Source organism: Euprymna scolopes, chromosome 3, assembly GCF_053919585.1.
Source record: "Euprymna scolopes isolate OS-2025 chromosome 3, ASM5391958v1, whole genome shotgun sequence".
Lineage (NCBI taxonomy): Eukaryota > Metazoa > Mollusca > Cephalopoda > Sepiida > Sepiolidae > Euprymna > Euprymna scolopes.
Window position 1 is genome coordinate 42,398,408 of NC_136484.1, and position 8,509 is coordinate 42,406,916.

Genomic DNA, 8,509 nt, shown 5'->3' on the forward strand with positions numbered 1-8,509 from the left:
TGTGTGTGTGTGTGTGTGATATGTCATCAGATTGTTGTGTAGTGGGGGGCTCATATTGGGTACATATTAACGAGACATGTATAATGGGGATGATAAAGATAACGACGATGATGACAATTCTGAGGAGAAAACATTTATAACAGTTCTTGTTACATCATGACGACTGTGATGATAATTCTGGTGGGCTTCATATTATTAATACAGATTGGGAGATATGATGCAACAGTTGTTAACACATATAGAGGGGAGGAGATACTTGGTTTACAAGTGTTTTAAGGAAAGGTACAAGGATATAGAAAAAGATAAAGGGAATAGTAATAGTTGCAGGTATCAGTAAGATCTCACTCCCCAAGGTACAATATCCGTTGAAATCTCGCTCCACCGTACCGGCCTTAGGATCTGATTAATATAGGATCTGGACGAGTCCATTATGGGGTGAGATCTGGTATCACAACACTATTGCATAGTCCTAAACATTCTAGAAGTTTCTAAGCATTTTTCCATGATAAACCGTCATAAAATTATTGAGAAATCTAATAAATTTGATATGTGTTGTAAACTTTTGCGTTGCTAATTATTAAGTTTTCTCTTCGCATTGTGTTAAATTGTTATTTTTTATTTTTCCCCACTGTTTCTATTTTAGTTTCAATACATTTTTTATGTTTATAAAAAGTTTCATTACCATTTGGAAGGTAGAAATACAAAACTGATAGTTTAAAATGTTTATTGTAAACTTTTGCGGGGCACAGTGTATATATATATATATATATATATATATATATATATATATATATATATATATATATATATACTAGCAGCACAACCCGACGTTTCCCGGGATTGAATGATAATCATCAAATGTTTCATACTCCAATATTTTTATTGTCATCGAAATCAGAGAAATCACCAATTTTTCAATCAAATCGATTGAGTGTCTGTGAATTAGTCCACAGTATATTGTAGTCTGCATTGCACTGGGGATAATCTACACTTGATTTTATGAACTTATTTTTTTTATATTTGACTATCGGGGTGTGCCCGACGTTTCCCGGGTATACGGAGGTGGTATAGTAAGGAATCTCGAAACAACAGAGTTTTTTTTTTTAAGTGGTACTTTCGGGGGTGCGGGAATCAAAACAACATTAGGCAGTCCAGGTGAAGAGAAGTGTTAAAAAAAGTGGTAGTAGGCAGGCAGGCTCGAACCCGTAACGCGAAGGAAAAAACGGTTAATAAAAAAACTTAACACCTTAGCCGATGCGTCCATGGCGAAACCGGAAGTTGCAAGCGTTGAAATTAAGACTAGTCAATCCAACGGAGACGATGATTTGCGAAAATGTTGGCGAAAAAAGTGACCCCTCCTTGTAGAAAACTGTTGATGGTGAATAAATTAATATTTTTGGCAAATTTTTCGATATTTCTCGTCCGAGATGTCGAGCTTCAAACGATACTGATATCGCCAGGGTCCGTTGCTTGTGTCGAAAGTAGACATACAAACACACATAGAAACATACACAATTTGTCTTTATATAAAAGACTAGCGGGGGTATCCGGCGTTGTCCGAGTGTGTAGAGGTGTATTAAGGACCTCCGGGAGCGAAGAGAGGTGTAAAAAAAAAAAGTATTTGTATCATGGGGTTCCCTGGCCTTGCTTGGTTGAAGTAAGGAACTCCGGGAGCGGGGGATAAAGTAAAAAAAAATCGTAGTAGCGGGGGGCGGGGCAGTAAGCAGTTTGGATGGAGAGAAAAAGTGGTAGAAGGCAGGGATACTCGAACACATAACACAAAGGAAAGCAAAAAAAAAAAACAAAAAAAACGTGGCGTCTATGCCGATGTCTTCACAGTCCGACCGAAAGTTCGAAACATTGAAATTAAGCGAAGTCAATGCAACCGATACGATGACTTGCAAAAATGGCATCTGAAAAAAACCGACCCTCTTTGTAGAAAACTGCCCAGTTTAGGATGGAAGAATGAATGTTTTTGCCAATTTTTCGATATTTGTCGTTTGAAGGGTCGAGCTTTAAACAGATATCGATCTCGTTAGGATCCGTCGCCTCTATCGAAAGTTTTTGCGACACACACACACACGCACACACACACACACACACACACACACACACACACACACACACACACACACACACACACACACACACACACTTGAATGTAAGTTTAAAATGAAAAAGCCAAGTATCATGGTGTAATTCTGTTTTAAACAGAAACATTCATTTAGAACGCGCCCCAGTCATATCAAAGAACTCGCTGTTGAGTTTATATGCCGGGATTTTCGACTGATGTGTTGATAAACCTTTTCAAATGCACTTGCGATGTTAAGCTGTGTAAGGAGTTAAGATTATTTCGATTATCGATTATCGATACTTATTGAAAACATTCCGATACTAAACTTATTTAAGAAGACTGCCAAGCATATAAAGTACGTTCGTGGGAAATTTCATAAAAATGGACCCAGCCATTTTCGAATCCATAGGGAACGAACTCACACACACAATGCCCCTTTTATATAATAGTAGAGAAAATGATCATGTTTTAATTTCCACAACTTTAAAGACAAACTATTTTTTCTTTGTTTTTTTTTTCTTTGGTAATTAGTTTAGACCGCATTGTATTTAAATTTAACCTCTTTTCAAGGTTATTCCCACGTTTTCCTCCTCGCCACATTACCAATATTTCTATAGTGATTTAGATAAAAACGGTTCCGCGCTTCTTCGTCTCAAACATTATCAATTAACATTAGACACTCGTTATCAAACGTTCGATATTTCTAATTTGCCTTTCAAGAACTTTTGAATTTATAAAGTAGAATCTGTGAAGACGAATGCTAGTCTCCCCATCACACTATTATCTCTTTGGCATCTCACCCGAATAAGAAAACATAACAAACTATTTCTTCCATTACAAAAAAAAACAAAATCAAAAGAAAAGAAAATAGATAAGGAAAATACATTTCAAACATTTCTAATCGATTCGAAAAAATAAAATAACCTTTTTTTTTTTAAATTACTGTCGGTATTACCTAGTTTGATATTCACCCTACAGTATAGTCAGCTGATACACCGATAATCGTCAACGAAGTTAAGCAACAATGATCCTGACCGGTACCAGATGGGTAACTATTTGGGAATACTAGACGCTGTATTATCGCGCCTGAATGTAGAAATTCTCAGATTGGTATCTGGGGGCGCATTTAACGCACCAGGAGAGATACACCCTTACTCTTCATTAAGATATGCATCTAGAAGGAAAACTTTGGTGTAAAACTTGGGCTCTACTGTCTGCTCTGTACCGCGGTAGCCATTGCACAAACTGAGATTAACAATTATACCACAAAGTGTGGTTGATTCTGCACAAAGCCTTCGCCAGTATAAAAAAAATCACGTGTGGATTTTCTAATAACTTCGTTGTCGTGGCTGACTTTTAAATCGACGAGAGAATCATAAAATTTATCCTTGTCAGGCATCTAACTCTTACCAAGCTAAAAGGTTTTCATAAAATAAAAACGAAAATCATATGATCTCAAGCCGCAGGTATATCTCTACCCAGGGAGTTGATATACAGCGCCTAGTACCTCTACTTGAGCACTGATTTGGTACTAACCAGGCCCAGCGTCGTTTAACTGCGGTGATTTTACGAGAACTGATGCGTCAACGTGAATATGCCGTATCTTGTAAAGATTATTCTGATAAAAAAAAAATTAGTAATTATTTTCGTATAGTTGCAAAATACTAAAAATACAAGTAACTCTATAGCCGCATATAAACTCATTATCTTTTGTTTGATCAGAAAGATAGTGTTTTGGAACCAAAGGAGCGTAACTCTGTATGAATCTATTGCAAATTTCCATTAATTTGTTTGGGATGAAATTAAAACTAAAGAAAACAGCAGTCGCACAGAGAAAGTAAAACAAATTGTAAGTAAATATATTACAAGTAGGCGTCGAGGAGGTACAAAGATGAGTATATAATTGAAAATAGTGAAATTTTTCTAAATGAAAAGTATATCATGACTGGATATATTATGTAATCTATTAAATGGATTGGAATTAACTTTCATTATCTGACGAAGCCGGAATGGAGATTTAATTTGATGTTTAGGAAGAATCAAGTATTGATTTTTGCAGATGCAATAATATTTAGGGTGGATGGGGCATTCCGCGGGACAACTTTATATGATAGATAGGTTCAGTTTCATATGTAACGTCGTGCACAATTTTTTTTAATGTGTCGTTACATTTTAACAGGCCCAACACGTTGTAGACTCAGTCGCAAGGAAATAGAAGAAGGGAAAGGCTCAACGAACTTTTTATTTTAAAAATAAAACTTGTATACCTGATATTTCCAACAGCGCATTTTTTTTTCAGAATATTTAAACAGTCCATTTCTCCTCCGGCCATGTGTGACTTTTCGTTCCTGCGGTGAACACGTGTTTTTTTCATCACATCTCAAACAGCACTTCTTTCGAATATCTGTTTCTCTGCATACGCGCCCTTTCGTCTCTGTTATGACGTCACTTCGCGTAGCCGGCTTGATCATTTGTATATCTTTATGCCACTTCTGCTGCTCAAAGAGTCAGCAACTCTGTTACATGTAAACTAATATCTATAAGAGAAATCTGACCTGTCTGTTTAAATGTATGTATGTATGTATGCCTAAAACTTTCTACTGAGGTGACGGATTTTCACGAGATCGGTATCGTTTTGAAGCCCAACCCTTCGAATGACAAATATCGAAAAATTGGCTAAAAACATTAATTGCTTCACCCACAACTGGGCAATTTTCTACAAGGAGGGGTCGCATTTTTCGTCGATATTTTCGAAAGTTACTCCCTCTTTTCGATTGACTAGCGTTAATTTAAACCTTCGCCATTTCCGATTTGGCGATGGACGCAACAGCAAAGATATCACTTTTTTCACATTATTTTCCTCCTTCGCGTTACGGGTTTGAGCCTGCCTGCCTACTACCACATTTTTCTTTGCTTTTTCTTCTTTTTTTTTTTGCTCAACACACACCTCCAAACACTCAGGCAACAACGGGCACTCAGGCTAGTATAAATATACACAGATAGGAAATGAATGATACGAAAAAACAAAAGAAACTAACTAAACCACAGTGGCTAGATATATAGGTAATTACATATACACAGAGAGGTAGGAATAAGTGATAAGTAATCAAGTTTTAACTTTATCTGCCGAAAGCAAAATCATCCGCTTTTATCATTCGCTGAATTTATTTTCATCAAAGAAAAATTCAACAAACTGAAGAGTGTTTACCAGGCATGGAAAGGCAGTGCGTATGGAAACGATGAAAAAGTTGATTGCGTCGTAACCATTTTTTTCGTAAAATATTATTAGCTTATAGTAGAAGTATTCCCTTTTTTTTAAAAAATAATTTTCCTCGTTATTTTTTACATTGCCGTTTTTATCCTCTTCCAACTGCTATCGATTTTTTATGGAAGGTGATATGATTGATTGCTATTACTTACACAGCGATGCAATTCTCGTCATTTGCAAAATAAAATGAAAAAAAAAAATATATGGTGGCCATTTTGTTTTTGTAATTTTTTTTTCGTGATGTTATTAAAGTGATATCCATTCTTCTGTGAAATGGACACATTTTGTGACGTGTCCTTAGTTATTATTTAGCTGCCTTGAACATATTACTCTTCTCGCCACATAAACAAACACGATATTATTGCTACATTTATTTATGAAATGCAAACTCATATGATTGTGGATGATTCAAATAACATATATTTACTTATCCATTATTCCCGAACACTAACGTAGTTTAATAGTAAAACAGCAGGGACAATAGGGATACAAGCGTTGACTATAAAATATTCTTCTTCAGGTTATTGACAGACATCGATGGTCATGGCTCCTTCTGCATTCGATCTTTCTGTTGGAATCTATAGTCGTATTTCCAGTAACCCCGTTAAGATTGTCAGTGAACTTTGTCCGTTGTCTTCCTCTGCTCTTCTTTCCGGCGATTGTCCCTAACATCAAGTTTTACCCCAAGCCGTCAGCCTGCATTAAGTGGCCAGAGAACTTGAACTGTCTGGCATGGACGGTATTGAGTAGTGATCTGCTCTCTCTGCCTTACGCATACCTTCTTCGTTTGCCTTCCTTTTTGTCTATAAGAGTTGTAGAATTCTCCTTTAAAACTATATCTCTGCTGCAACACCCCCTTTTTTTTTTACTGTGTATTCACTCAAAACAAGACACAGTGCCACGAAGTCGTTAGCGGCTGCTAATAGGGACCGGATTTATCGGGATACTATTTAAGGAATTGGGCGGCGAGACGTCTGCTAACAATACACTTGAACTTCTGCATGTCAGTAGAGTCAAGGAAGCAGGAGCCTGAAAGATAATTAAAAAATCTTGCAGTTTGAAAGAAGAAACTATTTAATTAGAAGGCTTTACGGTATCTAGTTTAGAGTGTAGACGTGCTATTTCGATGCTTGTCTGGTTTGGTATTTATGTCGAGGGAGTACTAGCGCATTGAAATCACCCGAGCACTTACCATTAAGGTACTTGTAAAACAAGCACAGCAATGCCACATTTCAGCGATGGGACAGAGGTTGGAGGTTGGCCGACAGTGCGTTGAGTATATAAGTTGAGACGTGTCCTCACACGCGCGCACGCACACACACACATTCTTACGTTTATATATAGATTAGTCTCTTTTCTCCCTCTCTTTCTCTCTACATTTATAGGTTAAAAAATTGTTATAGATTTGCAAGCTGTTAATCAAGAAAAAGGTGAAAATGTAGCTACATAACAACAGTCTTGTGGTATATCTATTATTAAAGCTTACTTAGTATTCGCTGCACAAATAAGATCTCCCCACTATGGCTGACTCACATTAGCTTTTACGAGGAATGGTGCGCCTTCTCCAAGTGATGTTACCTCAAGTAACAGCACGAAACTGGATACTCCACCAGACTAGATAAATTCTTGTCCTGGAATTTAATAAGACCAAGAGACCAAAATAAAAGATATAATACAATATATGAAAATGGTTAATTAGGGAGAGGAAAATTGTGTTCTCAACTTCTTTATTAACTCAGTGTTTGAGAAATAAAGAACTTAAATGGAACATTCGAATATCTATGTATCTCATATAGACTTCAAGTGTTAGCCCCAGGTTGTGGGCCCCCTTGATTTCTGAGAACTTCGACTGAAGTAAAATAAAACAAAAAATAGATAATATTCCTTTTTCTTTATAATCGATTATTTAAAAGGTTTTTCTTTTTTCTTTCTCCAGTTCAAGTGTTAGTAAACACACATGCACATTAAAAATATATCATCCCCTTTAAGAGGATTAAAGTTGAGCACTTTCTGGGAAATAAAAACGAAAAGCAGTCAAGTAGCGTTATACAACGTTCATAATCTCTTCTCGTTTAAAACTCTTGATGTTGGCATTTCTAGGTATTATTTTTTTAAATTTTCGTAGCAATTGTTAGTGATCTGGAGCTAGTGTATAGCAAATGCAATCAAAGGTGACTTTGTAGCTGGGTTCGAATCTCTCGACAAGTAAAACGTGAAATGCTTGAATTTCCAATCAAAAGATTTTTTATTATTCTATGTAAGACAAAGAATAGATTTGAAATATTATAACGGAAGTATATATACATATACACACACACACACACACACACACACATATATATATATATATATATATATATATATATATATATATATATATATATATATACATACATATATATATATATGTATATATATATATACTTCCGTTATAATATATATATACACACACACAGAAACTAAAAACTATAGAAGCATTATATAGTAATTTATATCATCCCCTTTAAGAGGATTAAAGTTGAGCACTTTCTGGGAAATAAAACTATAGAAGCATTATATATATATATATATGTATATATATATATATATATATATATATATATATATATATATATATAACTTATATTTTGGGTTTACCAGCTAAGATTGTCTGCTAATATTGGTTTACTGACCGAAAATGCATTAAACATCGATGTTATATACATAAGTCCTGACTAATCCTCACGAGGATGACACCCGGAAAATTCTGTGTGGCCTCATTGCCATATATATTTTCAAAACTTACTAATATCTATCTATCTATCTATCTATCTCTCTCTCTCTCATATATATATATATATATATATATATATATATATATATATATATATATATATATATATATATAGTAATTTATAAAATATATATGGCGATTAAGCTACACTGAATATTCTGCGTTTCATCCAGCTATAGGATTCGTCAGGCTTATGCGCATAAGAATATTCAGTGTAGCTTAATCGCCATATATATTTTATAACTTACTAACTAGCTCTATCTACGTATTGAGCACTTTTGAAGTAAATACTTAAAGTTTACGCATAAATCTATACTTTTATATATTAAATTTATGCGAATAAATGAAGTAGTTATATATATATATATATATATATATATATATATATATATAT